General features: G+C 41.4%; 1 protein-coding gene across 1 annotated transcript in view; it reads right to left on the reverse strand.

The window, feature by feature from the left end:
• Positions 1-320, reverse strand: part of TUT7 (terminal uridylyl transferase 7) — a 335549-nt gene extending 335229 nt beyond the window's left edge. The window contains exon 1 of the mRNA XM_058445253.1: positions 317-320. The gene's annotated coding sequence lies outside the window, so the exon portion shown is untranslated. The remainder of the gene's footprint in view (positions 1-316) is intronic.
• Between the last annotated feature and the right edge of the window lie 22669 nt (positions 321-22989).

The following is a 22989-nucleotide window of genomic DNA, read 5'->3' on the forward strand; positions in this document are numbered from 1 at the left end:
TGCTTTTGCAAGTAAAGTTTTATTGGAACACAGCCATGCTCATTTGTTGACGTATTCTTCATGGCTGCATTCTTGCTACAGTGGCAGAGGTGAGTAGCTACCTCAGTGACCAAATAGCCCACAAAGCAGAAAATACGTACTTTTTGGCCTTTTAGAGAAAAGGTTTCCCAACCTCTGCTCCCATGTCTCCAAAAGGAGGAATACATGTGGGTTCACACAGAGGGGTTCACACTTACTTGGCTTCAAATCCCTTCCTTCTTTGGACAACCTATTAACCTCTTGAGAGTTTCAGTTACTCTTGGAAGATGTCATCAGAAGATCGGAAGGCCTTCATATGACCCTTCATATTACCATATATTCATATTATCTTTTATCTCTACCTCCACTGCCAAACTCAAACACATTTCTAGTTGCCCATGAACCCTCATCTCAACTTTTTTCTCACAGCAAGTTCCCTGCCCAGTTTCTTTTCCAACTCCTCAGTCCCAGGAGTTACTTCTCTTAATCCCGGTGTTCTGAAAGACTGCAAGATTGAAATTCTGCGTCCTACTTCTCTCTAAGAGCACTGGATGGCAAGGTTCTGCAGGTGGGCAGGTCTGCCCATTCCCTGTATTCACCATGGTGGAGGGCGATGAACCTGACAGAGTGCACAGGCTGCCAGCTGCCCTGGAGCCTGCCTGCTCCTAACTGGCATGCAGGCCATGTATGGTAATGCAGGAGGCCAGCCTCCAGCCTCGGGAAGGCTCATTCCTACCTCTGGGCAACTGTAGGTGTGCAAATAGCTCAAGGAAGGATCATTTTAAATGCCTTGAAAGCCTGATTTGTAAATAATCTAAGACCAAAGACAGAGCAAGTTAAATATTTATTTGAAGATTATGTGTCTAAGGAGGGATTGTTGAAAATTAGTGAGTGCCTTCCCTTCTTGCCTTCCCTCCCATGCTGGAGGGCATATTATTTTTACGGCTGTGTTTGACAGCCAGAACAAGCCTCTGTAGATTTAGTGGTTGTTTGTAATGGCATTTATGTGTTTGAATGAGCTGGGCAAACAAGAAGGAGGGAGGTGCGGGTGGTTAATTAACTCTGAGAATCTCTTCGCCCACACTTCATCCTCGGGAAATGCTGGTAAAAGAACCATTCACAGGTTTTTTAAGAATAGCCACACAAAAATCCTTCCCTTCACAGGGCTGGTTTGGAAAGCATAGCAAATCAGCACTCCTGCCATTGTAGACTCAGAATCTCCAGAGTGAAAGGCTTGCTTCTGAGCAGAAAATATATGTGGCCATGACTTTCTGGATCAGAAAACCAGCAGTCCAGTCAGTTCCTGGGATACTGGCATTCATTCATTCACCCCATAGTTTCTTGCCACTTGATAGTTGTAGGGCCTGGGTATGTTCATATATATATATACACACACACACACATATATCCGGGTCAGCCTGCTTTCTGAGGTATACACAGAAACAGATTTGAAAAATCGCTATTTTTTTCTTTTTTAATGAATAAATATATGGTGAAAATCAAGCCTGATGGGGAAAAAAAAAAAAACCTCCAAAAGTCTTGGTTGATCAACCTTGCATTTTATCCATCTATAGCACTTTCCTCTCCTGGGATATTTTATCATAAGATAAACTGGGCTCAGACTGTGGGCACCTGGATTCTCATCCCATTTCTCCCAGACAGAATCTGTGAATTCCTGGGGGAAGCCCCTCACCTCTTTTGGCCTCATTGTTGAGATGAAGGTGTTGGATCACCTCACTCTCTGGGCCTCCTTGTTGAAATGAAGAAGTTGCATTAAATCAATGTTCCCTCAACTTGCATGATCTTAGGAATCATCTGGAGGATCCAGTTCAGTAGATCTGGGGTAAGACCTGGGAATCTAAGATTCTATTAAAAGCCCCAGGTGATGGTCATGGGAACATCTGGGAAACACTGGATTGGATGATCTTTGTGGTCCCCTCTGGATATGACCTTTTAATATCATCATTTTTCTAGGAACTCCCCAACCCACTTCAATGGATATCTCTGAAAAAGCTTTAATAAGAGTCCTGAGAATCACTGGAGTTTTCAAACCACACACACAAAAAGAGAAGCATCAGAGAAAGGTCATACACAAACGTTTCAAAACCACTGATGCACTGTAGCTCATGGGTGTTCTCCTTGAATGGGGTAGCAGGGACATAAATGGGGCAGATTCCCTTAGTGACAAAAAGCACAATGGCGAAATGAGGACAAAGTCACTCTACAATGCTGTGGCCCCAAGAATGTGGAGAGTGCATGGGAGGATGGGACTGTGTGTGGATGTGGGGTCAGAAGCCACCCATCCAGCTTTGACACTGTGGATGCCGCTGGGCACTGATTTCAGGAGATACACAGAGGAAGGGGGAGCTGTGGGCACCTCTTCTTTCCCTGACTTACCATGGCCCTCTGGGGTAGGGAGGTTAAGAACTTACAGGCACTCACTCTCCCCTCTGTCCCAGGCTCTCATCCCAGGCCCTGGGATGCTGCTGCCAGCTCTCTGGGTCATCCTCTAGTACTTGCTCTCCTTCCATCTCTTCTCCAAGGTACCTTTCCTCCCACTGCAAGAAACTTTTCATGCCTACAAGCCCCATTCCTTGTGCATGAGAGAAAAATGAGAGAAGCTCTTTTTTGTTGTGCACAGAGGTTTTGCAATACCTCCTTCTCCTCTTGCTCTGTGGGTCTAGCCCTAACTCCTGCTAACTCCTGCTAGGTGGCTTAAACTTTTGGGCTCTAGTGAGCCCTCCACCACTCATTGTCCCTCTACCTTAGGGGAGGCATCAGCTTTGTGCTCTTCTGAGCTTTAGGTTGCCTCAGCATCTCCTGTTTGGCTTCTCAGCTCTTATGTCATCTCTGTGTTAGTTTGTGGCGTTAAGTTCCTTTGGTGTAAGAAACCTGTATGCATTTCTGTTTTTCTGACTTGACCCCAAACATCCTAATTTTCAAGGTAGGCCCCCGGGCTTAATTGCTGCTCTGAGTGATGTATATAGCAGTAGCATCTGACAAGTGACTGGCTGAGATGCCATACTTAAACAAAAACCTCGCACTTAGGATGTCCCAAATTGAATACATTGACCTTTCTAATTGTCTTCCGATCTCAGTGTTTACAGAATAACATTTCTGGCCTGTTGCAGTTGTCAGTGTTCAGATTCTCAATGTTCTCTACACCTCTTCCCTCTACCTCACTCCGCACATTCAATACAATGCCAGTCCTCTTGATGACAGTGCCCTGATAAGTACGAATCCACACCCTCATAAGCATCCCCATAACCCAGCTTCAGGCTGTTATTTTTCCTTTTGCTGCAAAGGCCTTTGCTGGTCCCTGGCTTTTGGTGTCTTCCCACCTCTGATCCACACATGTGCTTCTGGAGGGATATTAGTCAAGCACAACTCTGTTCTGTCCACCACTGACAAGATAAAGGTCCAACTCTTCCAGCAAACAAGGCCTTGGAGGATCTAACCCACCTATACAGCCTCGCTCCTGGCAGGCGGTACCTCTTATCATTTCTCAGGCATACCTTGCATTTCCTGCATTCACACTGTTCCCTCCTCTCAGAATGCCCTTTCTTCTTATTTTTACCTAGCTTCAAGTCTTGGTTTAATGCCAGCTCCAACCTAAAGCCTCTCCTAATCCTCCTATCTGGAACTAATCTCTCCTTCCTCAACGCGCTTCTGCGTTTCATTGTTCAGCCCCTTTGCCTCTTACCACATTCTGCCTTGTAGGGTCGCTGTGTTGCTAAATCACCCCCAAGTGGTAAGTCCTTTGGACGTGGTGCTTGTTCATATGTACAGCTCCTATCAAATAGTTGCTGCTCAGTGGAGACTGGGTAGAAGACATGTTATGGTCACTCAGTTAATGCATATCACATTTGTGAATTACAGCAATACTTTCATACATACCTCTCTATATTTAAATCTATTATTTTGTCAATGACATTGCTATTCTTCTTGGGAAATTGTACTGGCTTCTCTTTTTAACCCAGTCTCTTAAACACAATCACTGGATATTAATAATTTATTAGACAAAATTTCCCATACAGATGATTTGAGTGTCAGTCACATGCACATGTTAGGTGATTTGCATACATTATTTTATATAATCCTCTCAAGGAGGGACTCTCTTTATTTTATAGATGAGAAAAACTAAGGCTCATACAGATTAAAGACTTTTACCAGCATCACACTGTTAGCTGGTGAGTGGCGGGGCCAGGATCTGAAGGGGGATCTACATGATTTAAAACCTTATGTCATAGAAGGATAGGCTCTTTACCTTCACCTTGGGGAAAAATGATTTATCTCATGAGAAAAGACTAAATTTACAGATGAAAACTTCCACTTCTTGTGTCTTACTGGGCTTGGAACTTCTCCACTGGTGTTTGATGACCCTGGGCACTAGTGAGGTTGCCCACCTTACTCCGTTTCTCCTCTGGTTTTCTCCATAGTAACACAGATACTTCTTAATGAAGTCCTTCACCCCAGATTCCCAATCTAGTTCTTTCACCAGCTCACTATCATTAACCCCACCCCCAGCCCCAGGTAGGCATGCCATCCTAATTCTCAATAGCTCACCAGTTGAAAAATAGTTTCTCCTTAGAAAAGACCCAGAGGATGCCATGCTGGCTGGTGAGAGATGGATCTTGCCATCACGGTCACAGATGCAAGATGAGCAGCAGAATTCCTGGCTTGGCCTCCGTGTCGGGTCTGAGCAGGCTGGAGCTGTTGGCAATTCTTTCCCGGGTCTGTCTTGCCTGCCAAGTTGGTTGACCTCTAGGGCATGGTGAAAGGTGTAGCTTTTTGGTTAGCTATTTTTCAGGGCTTTTCGGTTCCCTTGCTTTCTTTCCCCTTTAGTTTTTCTTTTCAGAGAGACTCTTAGCTTCCTCATTCAATGCAATAGCCCAGATGCATTGAGGCATGGGGGCCCAGAGGCACTGGACTCATTAACATGAGTCCTATAAGTGAGTATAAAAGTGTTAATACAGTAGCAACGTAAGCCGGCTCCCTTTAAAAAAAAAAAAAAAAACCCTTAGTTTTAGATAATCCGCATTGTCTTTCTTGCCTTGTTTCTTCTCCACTCAGTTTCTGTCTTTCCTTTTACCCTTTCTTTACTCTTCTCTCCATCTCCCTTTGTCTTTCATCTCTCTTTAAAGGCAAAACACGACACAGCTTCTCAGTGTATGCCTGTCAGACTTGTTGGCCCTCAGGCTGAAAAAGTTCTCTGAGTTCTCAGGAATCCCCCCAAGGCTGGCTGGCTGGCTTTGAGGACTATCACACCAAGAAGTACAGCTGCCTTCCAGGTACAGACCAGGTTGGACTGGATTGGGAGTCTAATTACCAGCAGAAAATTAAAGAAAGGTAATAATTGCCCTTAAGCACTTAACAAAAGCAAATCTCACCTTGAAGGTTTGCAAATTTGTAGTGAGGACTGATTTAAGGGAGCTTGTGCTGCACTCTTTGTGTTTGATTTGCAAACCAGAATGCACACGCCTCCATATGCATAATTGGATCCTCACGGTCTCTGCCTCCATGTGACCATGCAGTAGTTTATTTATCCAGTGCTCATTCAAAGAAAAGCTGAATGGAACAAGAAAACTCCCACTTTGCGATAGGATTAGATACCATGGAGTATTCCTCCCCCGTACTCTTTCAAAGATTTTTTTTTAAGTTTCTAAATCTGCTTGGGAAGAAAAAGTAAATTGCCAGAAGTGAGATTAGTGGGGAATATTGTTCTTAGGACAATAGTGTCTTTATGGCTTGACTGGTATGAGCTCCCCGCTTCAAAAAAATACAAGAGCTGGAGGTGTGGGGGTTCTTAATTGCCTACATCTGATCAACTGGCAGCAAAAAAAAAAAAAAAAAAAAAAAAAAAAAAAAGAGAAGAAGAAAGAAAGAAATCTCATTCAGCCCTGATTTGGCCTGGATCAAGTCCACTTGCTAATCAGAGTTTAATGAGGATGCCACTGGCCCTGTTGTATTTGCCGATGCTCCCACTAAGGTCCCTGGCCTTCTGTTTGTGCAGGGAGCCCTTGCATCCCGCCGCCCCACGAAGCAGGATGCGGGCTGAGATGGAAAAGTCCCGGCCCGGAGAAGTTAATTAAGTTTAGGCCCTTGGCATTCCAAGTCACCGGAACCGATGGTGGGAAGCCTCACCCACCGGCACAAAAGAGACCCACATGGAGCTCTGAATGACTGTCCCTGGCGGTGGTAGCTGGGCTTCTGCGCGCCCCACTGCCAGCTCTTAACCCCGGGAACTGTGTCCCCTCCCCTCCACTGCACAAACTGAATAGGCCTGCAGGACCGCGGAGGGCCCTGGCTCTGGCGTGGGAGGTTTTGGGAAGCGCATGGTCCAGCATCGGATGTTACAAGAGCGCGGATGCCAGGCCCTGGCAGGGATTGACAGATCTGTGAAGGCTCAGACGAAGGCCTGATTTGTTTTGTGACAGTCCCTTTGGTTTTTAACACAAATTATCATAAGCAAAAAAATTGAACTTTAGGTGAGCAAGCCACTCTTTCTTTTTTTTTTTTTTTCAATTGTGTATTCCATAATCTCTGAGTAGAGGAAACTGAGCTTCTGTGTCTCCATGGGGATGCTGCAGAGAGCTGTAGGTCTTGGGTTCAAGGAGCCCAGGGTAAGGGACTCCCCCTCCTTGCTGCCTGTTTGTGTTCCTTGCAAGCAAAGCCAGGAGGACAGTGGGAAGAACAGGAGGTTGAGAGGCTAACTGACTTGGGTTTGAGTTCCAGGCCCACATGAATTCTTTGAGGCTCAGTGTCCCTTATGACAAATAGAAAAATCGTAGTCATTGGCCAGATAACAATGTCTCGGTCAAGACAGGGCCAGTGTATGGCAGTGGTCCCATAAGATTAGATGGAGCTGAGAAAATCCTATCACTTGGAGACATGGTAACTGTGGTAATGTCATAGCACAAGGCATTGCTCACTTGTTTATGGTGATCCTGGCGGAAACAAACCTACTGCGATGCTGGCTGTATAACAGTCGGGCACATACATACACATGTGCAGTGCATACTACCTGATAATGATAATAAATGACTGTTATTCATTTATGTATTTACAATACTATACTTTTTATTATTATTTTGGAGTGTATATCTACTGAAAAAAGTTAACTGTAAAAGAGCCTCAGGCAGGTCCTTCAGAAGGTATAATAGCAGGAGGGATTTTTATCCTAGGACAGGATGGCTCCACGTGTGCTTCTGTCCCTGAAGACCTTCCAGTGGGACAAGATGTGGAGGTGGAAGACGGTGATATTGATGATCCTGACCCTGTGTAGGCCTAGGTGTGTTTTTAGTCTTAGATTTTAGCAAAAAAGTTTACAATGTAAAAAGTAAAAGCTTAAAAAATAGAAAAAGCTTATAGAAAAAGGATATAAAGAAAAATATTTTTGTAAAGCTGTAAAATGTGTTGGGGTTTCAAGCTAAATGTTATTATAAAAGAGTCAAAAAGCTTAAAAAAGAAAACTTTAGGCCAGGCGCGGTGGCTCACGCTTGTAATCCCAGCACTTTGGGAGGCCGAGACAGGTGGATCATGAGGTCAGGAGTTCAAGACCAGCCTGGCCAAGATGGTGAAACCCAGTCTCTACTAAAAATACAAGAATTAGCTGGGCGTGGTGGCGGGCGCCTGTAATCCCAGCTACTTGGGAGGCTGAGGCAGAGAATTGCTTGAACCCGGGAGGTGGAGGTTGTAGTGAGCTGAGATTGCGCCACTGCACTCCAGCCTGGGTGACAGAGCAAGACTTCGTCTCAAAAAAAAAAAGAAAAAAAAAGCAGAAAAAGAAAACTTTAAAAAGTAAAAAAGTTGCAATAAACTAGGGTTATTATTGAGGAAAGAAATTTTAAAAATAAATTTAGGGTAACCTAAGTGCCCAGTGTTTATAACATCTGCAATAATGCACAGTCATGCCCTAGGCCTTCACGTTCACCCACCACTCACTCATGAACTCACCCAGAGCAACTTCCAGTCCTGCAAGGTCCATTCATGGCAAGCGCCCTATAAAGATGTATTGTTTAAAAAGTAATTTTTTAAAATAATCTGTTTTCATTTTTAAAAGACAGAGTCTTGATATGTTGCCCAGGTAGGTCTCAAACTCTTGAGTGATCTGCTGGCCTTGACCTCCCAAAGTGCTGGGATTACAGGCATGAGCCCCTGCAGTCAGCCCTAAAATGAAATATTTTATACTGTATTTGTACTGTACCTATTCTATGTTTAGATATGTTTAGGTACACAAATAGCTGCCATTGTGTTTCACTTGCCTACAGTATTCAGCGTAGTACCATGCTGCCCAAGTTTGTAACCTAGGAGCATAGGCCATACCATATAGCCTAGGTGTGTAGGAGGCTATACTTTCTAGATGTGTATAAGTATGCTCTACGATGTTGGCACAATGAAGAAATCACCTACAGTTGTGTTTCTCAGAACATGTCCCTACCATGACACATAACTGTACTTACCATAGTGTAAGGATTGAGATATGTGTGGACATTGTCAGGAGTGTCATTCTCAAGGTCACATGATAAGTGGGCCTGTTCCCTCCAGGCTGGTGGTTCTCAAAATCTAGCCATCATCAGAATTCCCTAAAGAGCTAGTGGGCATGCATGCTCCTGAGCTCCACCTACAGAGACTGATTCAGCAGGCCTGAGAATGTGCATTCCTAACAAGATCCAGGTGATGCTGATGCAGGTGAATTGTGGACCAGGCTTCAAGATATAACCTTAGATGATAGGGCAGTCAGGCAGAGTTCTGCAAGTACTAAGTAGTTTTATGACATCTGAAGCCACCTCCATTCATCGTATTATGGGTAGAATTTATTTTACTGGTCTATAATTAATTTTTCTTTCAGCGTCTCTCTTATTAACATTTATTGAACATTTTCAGTGTCCCAAGCATTATATTATACTAAGCCTATTACTAATATTATCTCATTTAATCCTCTCTTTTTCTCATTAAAACTTGCAACTAGCTGCGTGGCTTTCTCATGCCGTTCATAATAACTTGAGCTCAAACTGTTACCATTTCAATGAGGACTTACGCTTTTTAAAATCAAACCCTCTCTTCATTCCTCAGTACATCTTAGCCTCCTTTTCTGCTTTTTTTTCCCTTCAAAAAGTATTAATCACTATTGAATATACTATATATTTTATTTATTTCATTTGTTATCTGAATACCCTCAAGATTTCCTCCCTTCCTTCCTTCCTTCCTTCCTTCCTTCCTTCTTTCCTTCCTTCCTTCCTTCCTTCCTTCCTTCCTTCCTCCCTCCCTCCCTCCCTCCCTCCCTCCCTCCCTCCTTTCCTTTCTTCTGTGTTGTTTACTGTGATTTCTCTAGTCTCTACAACAGTCACTGACCCATTCTAGGTGTGTTATTAAAATGTATTAAACAAATGAAAGAACCAGCTCAGGAAGTAGATACTTCACTTTGTGGATGAAAAACAGGTTTAGGAAAGATAGGTAATTTGGTCAAGATTACATACCAATAGGTGGGCAAGAAACAACAAAAACTCACGTATGTGTGTCTCCAAAGCCTGTGCTCTCAATCCGGGGCCACCCGCCGTCACTGCCATCATGCTCTGGGCTAATTTGGGCAGGTTCCACTGGAAGCCCAGAAACCTAACATCCAGCATCGCACAGGGCTCCGAAGGCCTCATTCTCTCCTGAGAGAGCAAACTGAGAATGTAGGGTGCAGGTTGACCCAAGGTGGGGAAGATGGTCTTCTGAGAACATCACACCTCAGCCAGCCCATCGTTTTGGAACATCTGGGTGCAGCAACAGAGAATTTTACCAACACACCACTCCCTCTTTGCTGAAGAGCTGACTGAACATGTTTTTCTGTTTCACAATTTGAATTCGCCCTCCAAGAAAATCTTTTCTCCAGCCCATAGGCAAGCTCATATATCTTATTTTATAATCCCACTGCTGAAATGTCAGCTGTAAACTGTGGAAGCCCATTTGGTTTTAATGCACGAGTGGCTCAATACATATTTGAGCAACTTAATGAACAAAACTTTTTAAATTAAACTTTTTTTTGAGATAATTGTAGATTCGCATGCAGTTGTAAGAAATAATGCAGAGATATTCCTCAAACCCTTTACCTAGTTTCTCCCAATGATGATATCTTGCATAGCTGTAGTTCAATATCACAATCAGGATATTGACATTGATGCAGTGAAAATACAGAACATTTCCATCTCCACAAGCATCTCTCATGTCGCTCTTTTATAGACACACCTAGTTCCCTTCTATCTTCCCTGTTCATAACCTCCTGGCAATCACTCATCTGTTCTCCATTTCTATAATTTTGTCATTTCAAGCATGTTATATAAATGGAACCATACAGTATGTAGCCTGGTAGGATTGACTTTTCTCACTTAACATAATTCTCTAAAAATTCATGCAAGATGTTGTATGGGCCAGCAGTTCATTTCTTCACTGCTGGGTAGTATTACTTCATGATGTAATTATACTAATTGTTTAACCATTTACCTATTGAAGGACATTTAGATTGCTTCCAATGTTTGGCTATTAAGAATAAAGCAGCTATGAATATTCATGGATAGGTTTTTGTGTGAATGTGAGTTTTCATTATTCTGGGATAAATGTGCAGGATTATAATTGCTGGGCCATATGAAAGTTGAAGTTTCATTTTTTTCTAAAACCACCAAACTGTTTTCCAGAGTGGCTGCAGCATTTTGCACTCCCACCAGCAATGTATGAGTGACCTAGTTTCTCTGTGTCTTCCTCGGCATTTGGTGTTGTCATAAATTTTTATTTATATCATTCACATTAGGTGTGTATCGATATCTCACTGTGGTTTGAATTTGCATTTCCCTAGTGGCGAATGATGAGGAACAACTTTTCACGTGCTTATTTGCCATCCATATTTCCTCCTTGGTGAAATATCTGTTTATGTTGTTTGCCCACTTTCTAATTACACTGCTTGCTTTATTGAGTTTTCAGAATTTTGTATACATTCTAGATACTAGTCTCTTGTGAGAGATGTGATTTGTAAATATATTCTCTCAGTCTGTATCTTGTTTTTCTTTTTTTTTTTTTCCATTTTCTTACCGGGGATTTTCACAGAGTAAAAGTTTTTAATTTTGGTGAAGTTCAGTTTATCAATTTTTTTTCTTTTATGCATTGTGCTTTGACATCTAGTGTATGAACTCTTTACTTAGCCCTTGATACTGAAGATTTCCTCCTACATTATTTCCCAAAAGTTTTACATTTTACACTTAAGTCCATAATACATCTTGTGTTAAGTTTTGTATAAGGTATAAACTTAAATCAAGTTTTATTTTTTTCATTGGTGAATGTCCAATTACTTTAGCACCATTTGTTGACAAGACTATCCTTCCTCCATTAAATGGGTGGCACTTTTGTCAAAAAGTTGAGTATATTTATGTGTCTGTTTCTGGGTTCTTTATTCTATTCCGTTGATCTGTGTGTCTATCTTTCCACCAATACTACAGTCTTGATTAATGTACGTTTTGATTAATATAAGTTTTGAAATCGAGTGGACTGATTCTTCTTACTTCATTCTTCTTTTTCAAAATTGTTTAACTCTTCTAGTTTCTTTTGCATTTCCATATAAATTTTAGAATAATCTCATCTGTGTCTATAAAAAAATCTTGGCAGTGTTTTGGTAGGAACTGCCTTAAATCTTTATTTAATTTGGGAGAATTGACATCTTTACTATGTGGAGGGTTCTAGTCCATGTCCATGTGAGATATACTATGTCTTTGATTTCTTTCATCAGTATTTTGATATTTTTAGCATGTAAGTCCTATACATATTTTGTTAGATTTACACCTGCTTTGTTTTTTGAGCTACTGTAAATGATAGTGTTTTAAAATTTGTTACCCTGTGTTTATTCATAATATATAGACACGCAATTAATTCCTATATGTTGATCTCATATCCTGCAGCCTTGTAGAAGTCACTTATTAGTTTTAGGAATTTTTTTTTGGTAGCTATCTTGAGATCTTCTCTGTAGGAAAATCTGTCTGCATGTACAGGCAATTTTATTTCTTCCTTTCCAATCTGTATGCCTTTATTTACTTTTCTTGCCTTATCGTCTTGGCTAGAACGTCCAGTACTATATTGGATTAATGATGCATGCAGATGTCCTTGTCTGATTTCATTCTTGGAGGAGAAGTATTCAGTCTTTCACCATCAGGTATAATTTTGGCTGTAAGTTTTTTTTGTAGGTGCTCTTTATCAAGTTCTAGAAGTTCTTCTCTATTCCTGTTTTTCTGGGAATTTTTATCATGAATGAGTATTGGATTTTGTCAAATGATTTTTCTGTATCAATTGATAAGATCATGTGACTTTTTTCTTCTTTAACTTATTAATATGGTAGATCTTACTGATTGATTTTCAAATATCAATTGGTTTTGCACATCTGAGAATAAAGCCCACTTTGTCATGGTGTATAATTATTTTTTTGTATTGCTGAATTTTATCTGCTAATATTTTGTCAAGAAGTTTTGCATCTAAATTCATAAGGGATATTGGTCTGTGTTTTTTTTTCTTTCTCCTTTTTTGTACTGCCTTATTGTCTTTATCTGGTTTTGGCACCAGGGTAATAGAAGCTTCATAAAATGAATTGGTAAGTATAACCTACTCTTCTATTTTCTGGAAGAGATTATGTAGAATTAATGCTAGTTCTTCTTTAAACATTCTCCAATGAAACCACCTGGACCTGGAGATCTCTTTTTTTGGGAATTTTTAAATTATAAATTCAATTTCATTAGTAGTCGTAGGGCTATTCAAATTTTCCAATGATCAATTTCATGTTGGTTGAGTTGTGAGAAATTGGTTCATGTCCTCTAAGTGTCAATTTTATGTGTGTAGAGTTGTTTGTAGTACAGAAGGGGGAGTCCCTGACTTATGATGGCTTTAATGCAGGACAAGAGAGCCTCAAAGTGGAACTTAGCCCATGAGGGTTCTTGGCTTTGCCCAGGAAATAATTCAAAGGCAAGCAAGAGGTAGAAGAAAACAGCTGTATTGAAGTGGCAGTGTTGCTGCACTGATGGTGTTACAGCTCCGTGACTGCTCCTGCAGAGCAGGGCTACCCGGTAGGCAGAAAGTAGCAGCTCAGGACAGTCTCGCAGTCATATCTATACCCACTTTTAATTGCATACAGATTAAGGGGTAGTTTCTGAGGAAATTTCTAGGGAAGGGGTAGTAATTTTGGGGTCACTGGACCATTGCCATGGAAAGGGGTGGTAACTCCCATGTGTTGCCATGGCAATGATAAATTGCCATGGCACACTGGTGGGTGTGTCTGATTGGAAAGCTGCTTCTGCCCCAGCCCTGTTTTAGCTAGTCCTCAATCTGGTCTGCTGTCTGAACCCTGCCTCTGGAGTCGAGTCCTGCCTCCTACCTCAGTTCCATAAGAGTTTTGGATGGTGGGCGCTCTAGTTTTTTCTCTCTCTGTAGTTTTGTCTCTCTTTCTTTCTCTAACAGTGACTTATACCATCATTAGATTTCTCTAGTCAATTTTCCCAGCAATGTAACAGCACTTTCATATGTGAGGCACTGAGAAAATACTGAAAAGACAGGCAAAGGCATACCTTGGCCCTCAGGGGAATCATAAACTAACCCAGACAGATGCTTGCTTGCCCAAAATGATCCTGTTCAGATAAAATAAGATGCAATTTGAAATCTAGCCCCTAATTCAAGTTAAAAAACAACCTCCATAGTTTTATTTATAGCTTATTTCTTGATTCCAGCACCTTTCCTGTCCAAGTAAGAACCAGTCCTCCCTCATGTGTGAAGGGATAACGACTGAGTCTGACTCACTGCCTAGGTCTATATGAGGTAAACACAATAAAAGTATGTTAAGCCAACTTTGATTCAATAATATAAGTAAATTTTCTTTTATTGTGGTAAAATATACATAACATAAAATTTACTATTTTAACCATTTTTAAGTGTACAGTTTTGTGACATTAGTATACTCTCATTGTTGTGCAACCATCACCACTATCCATCACCAGCAATCTGTTATTATCCTTGCTGAAACTCTGTACCCATTAAACATTAACTCCCCATATCTGTCTCCCCCACCCTCCTGGTTTAAACTTTATTCTGATGGTAAGGGTTAAAGAACATGTAGCCCTTGGAAGTCATATGAAGCACATGCTCCAACTCTTTCTTTCTTTTTTTCAATAATCCTTTATATCAGACCCAACACTGTGTGTATTAGTTAGGTTTCCATACCTATTTTACAGATAGGAAACTAAGGCCTAGTAAGTTAATGTCACCGCCTTTAACTGAACACAATTGTTGCTTAGCCTTTCCTTCTTGCCTAGGCAAATTATCTGCCCACCAAGAGTCAGATGACATTTTATGGCCTCTGTTGCTGGCTCATGCACTGCCCTGGGGTTTCTGGAATTCCAGCCCTGTGCAGGTGACTTGTAGATGATTGTATTTGTATTAGTCCATTTTCACACCGCTATAAAGATACTACCTGAAACTGGGTAATTTATAAACAAAAGAGGGTTAATTAGCTCACAGTTCTGCATACAGGCCTCAGGAAACTTACAATCATGGTGGATGGAGAAGGGGAAGCAGGTCCCTTCTTCACAAGACAGCAGGAGAGAGAGAGAGCTCAGGGGAAACTGCCACTTTTAAACCATCAGATCTCATGAGAACTCCCTCACTATCATGAGAACAGCATGGAGGAAACCAGCCCCATGATCAATCACCTCTCACCAGTTCCCTCTCTGGAGGTCTGTCCCTCCCAATTTGAGATGAGATTTCGGTGGGGACACAGAGCCAAACCATATCAGTACTGATGGTACTGCCGTCATTGATTCTGTTTTCCAGTTACATCAACAAGGAACCTGGGGCTCCACCTACAGGTGTTTAACTATGAGAGAATGAGATCTCTGGTTTTAAAGGAGTTCTTAGCCTAGATTCCAGGCTTGACTCTAACTTTCAACCATTGTTCAACTTTGAGCAGATTACATGGTCTCTCTAAATCTCAGCTTCCTCATTGTAAAGGAGCTTCAGTTTCTCCATGGTGCAACAGGGATAATAACATATTTGATGTTCCCACTTAGGTATCTGATAGGCATCTCAAACTCAACAGAATGAAATGGAACTTTTGATTTTTTTCCTCCTGAATTGGTTTCTTCTGCAGTCTTCTTTAGATTAATTAATGGATGTGACAGATGACATGACAGAAACCCAGAAGGAGTCCTCCATTCCTTTTTTTTCCTTGATCATCAGAAAGTCTTATTTATTATGCCTGAGTTACAATTTTGTTATATACATCAATTTCTCTTCAATTTCACAGCCATTACCCTGGTTCAGCTCCAAAAAGGACTATGAAAATAGCCTCTCAACTGGTCTACATGGTGCTTTTCTATCTTTAACAATACGAATGAGGATAAAAATAAGAATGTTTTTACAGTGCTCGGTCTGCCAGCCACTGTTCTAAGTGTATTACATATATTAATTTATTTAATCCATGTACCAGTCATAGGCAAATCCCCTACTTAAAATTAATCCATGGCTTCCCATTGTTTTAAGAATAAAATTCAAGCTATCTATCTTGCTCTGCAAGATTCTGAATGATCTCACTTCTCCCTCCAATCTCCCCTCCCCAGTCTTCACCTTCACTCTTCAGAGGCTGACTACACTGCCTTCCTTTCTATTTCTCAAATATGTCCTCAAGTCTTTGCAGTTCCTGTTTTTTTCTGTTTTGTCTCCCAACTCTTTGCATGCCTAGGTTATTCCCATGCTTGAAGTCTTAGCTCATAAAATACCTCCTTGGAGAGGCCTTCCCAATCTTGTTTATCCTGTTCATGGGCCAAGAATTCTTGATCACATCATCCAGGTTATGATGTGATGTGAGCAATGCCTATCCCAGTTTGTATTGATCTTGTTTGTTTATTTGTGTATTTTTTTTTATTACCCCATTAGGTTGAAAGCTCTATGAGGGCAGAGACTTCATCTGTTTTGTTCCCTGTTCTTTTCAGCACCAAGGAAAATGCCTGGGTCCCAAGGGACTCAGTGGCTGTGGCTAGAATGAATCAGTGAAAGAATAAATCACAAATGACAGAGGGCCTTTGACCTCATAAGGGTGTTGGAGGATTAAAATGCATGGGATAGCCTATCGGTTGTACTTTATGAATCAGCCACCAGCTCAGATGTTTGAAAACAATAATTATTTTCTTTTCTGTTATTTATCATTTCCTACAGCAGTTTTAAGTCGAAAGTTTCTTTTTCTTAGACCAGCAGACATGATAACCATAGTTTTCCTCTTTCCGACCCCTCCCAGATGTGTGCCAACTCAGGAATACCTTGTAATGCCAAAATTACATGAGGCAGGGCAATCAAGTTACTGCCAAGAACCAAGAGCCATGTCTACACAGCTCCGGGTGTAGCTCTTTTTTTTCTTTTCTTTTTCTTTTTTTGAGACAGGGTCTCACTCTGTCGCCCAGGCTGGAGTGCAGTGGCACAATCGTGGCTCACTGCAGCCTCGACCTCCTGGGCTCAAGTGATCCTCCCACCTCAGCCTCCTGAATAGCTGGGACTACAAGTGTGTGCCATCATGCCTGGCTAATTTTTAAATTTTTTGTAGAGACGAAGTCTCATTATGTTGCCCAGGCTGGTCTCAAACTCCTGAGGTCAAGCAATTCTCTTGTCTTGACCTCCCAAAGTGCTGAGATTTGAGTGTAGCTCCTTAAAGAATTCAGGACCCACTCAGGTAGGGGACCTTCGGAGACTCCTGGCGTCTGCTCTGTCTGGATGGACATGCAGCCGCTCCTCTGGGATCCTGCCCCTTCCTCTGTGGCATTGCCAGGAGAGTCCCACTGTTCTTACTCTTCCCACCCCTCCGCTAGGCTAGGGAATACTTAGGGGAGGGGGGACCAAAGGAGGAGTCCTGCTGAACCTCTTATGCCTGGCAAAGACCCCATTCCCGCTCTTGAATCCCCTAGGGTCTTGCAGCTTAGATTCCTGGGAGATGATAGTTGGGGAGATTTTCAGGCTGCCTCCATTTATCCTCCCTTGAGTCAGCAATTACAGAAAGGAAAGGAAAAACACAAGAGGAAAACCATATAATGATACATCATAAAAAATATCTATCCAACACTCACAGAGCACCAGTTACAGTGACCACTTAATAGATATTAATTCCTACTTTTGTCACATTCCTCCCTCCCTTAAAGGTCTCACAAATGATCTGTGGAGTGAAACCCCATTGGGTCATTAAGGCTGACCATGGTGAAACAACCACTTCTCTTACCAATTTATCTGTTTCCACAGGACTCACACTGTGGTGTAGCATGTAAAGTTCTTTCTCCCATTAGAAAGTGTCCAAACAGGCATCCAGGTGACTTATCCAAACTCCACTTTTGCATGGAGTTTGGATAAGTCCTCCTTTTTCTCTACTTCCCAGAATGGTGCTATTGGGTTTCAGATATTCATATGCACAAAGTGGGGGTGACCTGCTTCAGAAATGCCCGGGCCTGGGTTTATCCACATTACCAAGCTTCATTTCCCATCCTGTGTTCTCTGGTTTCCAGATGCCTTTGTTCAGGGCTGTGTATGAAGCAGATCCTCTCCAAGGACTGTTGAGAAAAGCCAAGGCCAAGGGCAATGTCCCTGTGGAGTGCCTGGAGAAAGAATTCAGGGACAATCTCCATTCTCTGTAACTCTCTTCACCATGGTCCTTCTTTACTATATATTTAGTATTTTACTGTAGGTTTTCTTTTTTTTTTTAAATAGACTTTGTTTTAGAGCAGTTTTAGATTCACAGTGAAATAGAGCAGAAGGTATAGAGATTTCCCATATACCCCCTGCCTCCACACATGCACAGCTGATGCCATTATCAGCATTCCCACCAACATGGTCCATTTGTTACATTTGATGAACCTACATCAGTACATTATCATCACCCACAGTCTCTAGTTTACATTAGGGTTTACTGTTGGTGTTGTACATTCTATAGACTTGGACAAATGTGTAGTTGCGTGTATCCAGCACTATAGTATTATACAGAGTGCTCTCACTGCCCTAAACATCTTCTGTGCTCCGCCTATTCATCCCTTCTTCTCCCCACTGATCTTTTTAGCCTTACCTTTTCCAGAATCTCATAGAGTTGGAATCATGTGATATGTAGCCTTTGCACATTGGCTTCTTTTACTTAATAATATGCACTAAAGGGTCTTCCATGTCTTTTGTGGCTTGATAGCTCGTTTCTTTTTAGAGCTGAATAATATTCCATCATCTAGATGTACCACAGTTTATGTATTCACCTACTGAAGGTCATCTGGTTACCTCCAAATTTTGGCAATTGTGAATAAAGCTGCTGTAAACATCTATGTGCAGGATTTTGTGTGTGAACATACTTTTGAACTCTTTTGGGTAAATACCAAGGAGTGCATTGCTGGATCAAATGGCAGACTCACTCGGTTTTATTTCTAACTTCCCATTATGGAGAATTTTGAACATATGCAAGAGTAGTCAGAATAATCAAATGAACACCTCTAAACCCATCAGTGAGAACCAACAATCATCAATCCATGGCCAATCCTATCCCATCCACACACTCATTCATCCCCCCACCCAAATTATTTTGATGCAAATCACAGACATTATATCATTTATTTTGTAAATATCCCAGTACACATGTGTAAATTATAAGGACCTTTTACTATGCCATTACCACAAAACCATGATCATCTCTGAAGTAAATTAACAAAATATCCACCTTTAATATCGTCAATTAAGCAGTGTTCAAATTCCAGTTATCTCATGCTTATCATACATACTTTTATAGCTTTATGTTTGAATCTATTCCAGTAAGATCCACACATTGTCATTGTTAGATGTGTCTTATACGTATTTATAGGTTTCCTCTTTTGTCTTTTTTTTCTGTAATTTTTAGAAACTGAATTGTCTCTTTGAGTTTCCCACAGCCTGCACTTTGAGTTTCCCGCAGCCTGCACTTTGACGATTGTTTCTGTGTCACGCAGGATTTTTTTTTTTTTTTTCAGACAGAATCTCTCTCTGTTGCCCAGGTTGGAGTGCAGTGGTGCGATCTCGGCTGACTGCAACCTCCACCTCCCGGGTTCTAGTGATTCTGCAGCCTCAGCCTCCTGAGTAGCTGGGATTACAGACACCCACCACCATGCCCAGCTAATTTTTGTATTTTTAGTAGAGGCGGTGTTTTGCCATGTTGGCCATGCTGGTCTTGAACTTCTGACCTCAGATGATCCGCCCACCTCGGCCTCCCAAAGTGCTGGAATTACAGGTGTGAGCCACTGTGCCCGGCCGTTTTTACACGTTCTTCCAGTTTCTGCATTTCCTTGAAGCATAGTCTTGATAAAATTCAAGTTCTATTATTCTGGCAATAGTATGTCAGAGATGGTGTCCTGTTCTCAAACCTGGGTCTTGTAGAATAGCTCTGTCCAATAAACTTCATGTGATGATAGAAACAGTCTATATTTGTGTTGTAGAATTATGGTAGCCACTAGCTCTATGTTGCTATTAAGCACTTGAAAAGTGGCTAGTGCAACCAAGGAATTACATTTTAAATTGTATTTAATGAAATCTAAAGAGCTACATGTGGCTGGTGGCTACCATATTGAACGGCACAGCTCTAGAGTTTCTGAAGTCATTGTTAGTGAGCAAAGTGTGGCCTGTGGGGCTATAGTTAGGGACTTGTGATGAAACGTCTTTACAAAACAAGCAAGCCAGCAACTGCTCCCTCCACATGATGTAGTCAACACAGTTGCATCCTTTAGTAACTAAAAGGGCCAAAGTTGAGCTCCAGCACCCACCCATCTTTTCCTTTTGGACTGAGAGGAGAACTCAGTTCCGTGTGCATCTCTTATACACTGGGACCTGGGCACTGGCTGCTGCCTCTTCTTCATCTGTGGATGTCCTCAATGGTCCTAGCCCCTAGGCATCCTCAAGAAAACATACAATGATCATACATAATTCTCATAGCTATCTTCTGTAGAAGACCCTTTTGAGTATATGTGGTTTTAGTTTTTCAAATGAGTATCAATTGCCTTGAGAGGGATCTTTACTATGGAGTAAGTAAAGAAAGGCAGGATATTATCCAATCAAAGATGTCACCCAAGAAAAAACAGTGGTACAGTGGGATTTGGCTGCTCCTGGGCTGACATCAGCCTTCCTTTCAGGTGACTTTGATCCTGTGAAACACACTGAGGTAGTCATTAGTGCTACACTAGTACCCAATTCTTCTTTCCTTCAAGACACACAAAAAGTTGTTTCCTGTCCCCCTCTGTGGTTGAGCAGAGCCACCTGACCTGATCTGGCCAATGACATGTGATAAGTGTTTCAAGCTAGAACAGTTCATCTTCTTTTTTTCTTCAGAAATGAAACTTCCTCAGCTTGAGTTCTTGAGTGAAGATAATAAAAAGAAGAATGTGTTCGAAGTGAAGGACATGTAACATGAGAAATAAACCTTTGCTGTTTTCAGCTACTGTCATTTTAGGAGTGCCTGTTACCTCGGCTAAACACAACCTGTTCTAGTGAGTGCACCTCTTTTAAGCCTAGCAAGAGGATGACTCAATGTAGTATGAAGAAACGGCATACACAGATTACGGTCCATTTAGGGGGAAAAAAAAAAAGAGGAACTTATTAAAGTTGGTAACTAGGTTTCCTGAAGATTGGGTCTCTGCAATTGGATCTGCTCTTCTTTCCATAGGACTTCACTGGACCTCCAGAATCTTCTTCATGGATAATCTTTGCATAAGATAAAGACTCAGTGCATTAGCACTGAGATTCTAATTCTGCATTAGAACTGAGAGTTAATGTAAAGTGGTGTTAAAATGAGTATTATATGTACACGTATTTATTTTTTGATTGTTGGTTAATGTTTGCTCCCTAAACTAGACTCCAAAATCTGTCATAGCAACGACTGAATCAGTTTATCACTGTGTCCCTAAATAACTATGAATGAATGAGTGAATATATGTAGATATGTATCATTGAGCATTCCTTGAGTGTTTCAGTGGGTGTGGAGCAGCTGTCTCTGTCAAAAGGCACAGGATGTGGTGGGGTGTGGGGTGAGAAGGTTTGTGGTGTGGTCCACGATCCACAGCCAGCAGATTTCCTGACTCAGAGCTCAGAAGAGATAAACCTGCACACTTGAAATGCAACAGGAGAAATGTTTATAAGTACACTACTGTGAAGTCAAATACAATAGCATATTTCAGCGACATGAAAAATAATAAATATACATTATACAGATGCTCCTTGATTTACGATGGAATTATGTCCTGATAAGCCCATCACAGGTTGAAGATATCATTAAGTATAAAATACATGTAATACACCTAACCTACCAAGCATCATAGCTTAGCTTAGCCTCCCTTAAACGTGCTCAGAACACTTACCTTAGCCTACAGTTGGGCAAATTATCTGGCAACATGGCACACTCTAGCGTGTGGGTTGCTTACCCTCGTGATCACAGGGCTGGCCAGGAGCTGCAGCTCGCTGTCACTGCCCAGCATCCCAAGAGTATTGTACTGTTTATCGACATCCTAGGGAAAGATCAAAACTCAAAATTTGAGATATGATTTCTACTGAATGCATTTTGCTTTCGTACCATTGTAAAGTAGACAAATTATAAGTCAAGCCATCGTAGGTTGAGGACCATCTAAAAAACAATGCAGCTGCCTGTCTTGTTTCAGCTTTGCTCTATGTAGAATAAATGTACATTTGTCTTCATTTATAAAGATGCCAATGCTAATTTAGCCAGCTGTCCCAATGCACAGCATGAGAGGTGGTTACTTTTTTTTTTTTTTTTTTTGAGATGGAGTCTTGCTCTGTTGCCCAGGCTGGAGTGCAGTGGTGCAATTAGGGCTCACTGCAAACTCTGCCTCCCAGGTTCAAGCAATTCTTGTGCCTCAGCCTCCCGAGTAGCTGGGACTATAGGAGTGCGCCACTATGCCCGGCTAATTTTTGTATTTTTAGCCGAGACAAAGTTTCTCTATGTTGGCCAGGCTGAGGTGATTACTTTTAAAACATTATAAATGGCTTCTAAAGCAATTATTGATAGTTATTCATCATGCAGTACTTATACACATTGATATATAAATATAAATAATTGCTTTTCAGTCCAACATTGCTATTAGTTTTTATTCAATTTCAAAGTCTGGTTTTGTGACTCCTTTGTAGCATCAGCTATCTTAGCATCATGGGTGGGCTGGCTGGCCCTTTAACATCATCTGCAGCTTTTTTCAAGCCATACTGGGTGCCAAATTGACAGGTAAGTAATCGAGAAATATGGATGATACTGCAAATAATTTTTAATTTTAAATTTCTCAGATGGTGGAATTTGGGTGTTTGTTTAATTCTTACTGTATCTTTAGAGATAGAAAAGATATATGCGGATTGATTTCTTCCTTCATGGGAAAACAGTTAAGAAGACAAGGCTAATAGAGGTAGAATGCTTTTCTATCATTTTGTATAATTCAATATCATACACCATATTATGTGATAAAGAACTGTAGATGCTATATAAATATATAGAAAAAAGAGATGATTCAGCCGAATTAATCAGAGAAGGCTCACATGGACCTCGCAGCTTGAGTTGGATATGGTACACCGAAGATAAAGGGGAGGGAAACCAGACAGGCGAGACTGTGCGCATTAAATGTGGGAAGGAGTACACACAGCACGTGTCCCGTTAAGAGCAGAGGCTGTGTGGCTGCAAGTCCTCAGAAATATGGTAGGGTGGGGAAGATGGGGGCAAATACCAAGAGCCTAGAAAACGACTGTTGTATAGCTTTGAAAAGACTCCATACACTTCCATAGTTTGCTATGTGAGTGACATGTGTTTTGCTGTGATAAGAACTTGCCCTGCCCCTTGGGAATGTGATGGTTCTATTATCAGACTCCATATGTGAGTTACTGATCTCAACCACTGGACTCCATCATACATATAAACCTAAGAGTTTCACAGAGACTTTG

The sequence above is a fragment of the Hylobates moloch genome, unplaced genomic scaffold (assembly GCF_009828535.3).
Source record: "Hylobates moloch isolate HMO894 unplaced genomic scaffold, HMol_V3 SCAFFOLD_10, whole genome shotgun sequence".
Taxonomy (NCBI): Eukaryota; Metazoa; Chordata; class Mammalia; order Primates; family Hylobatidae; genus Hylobates; species Hylobates moloch.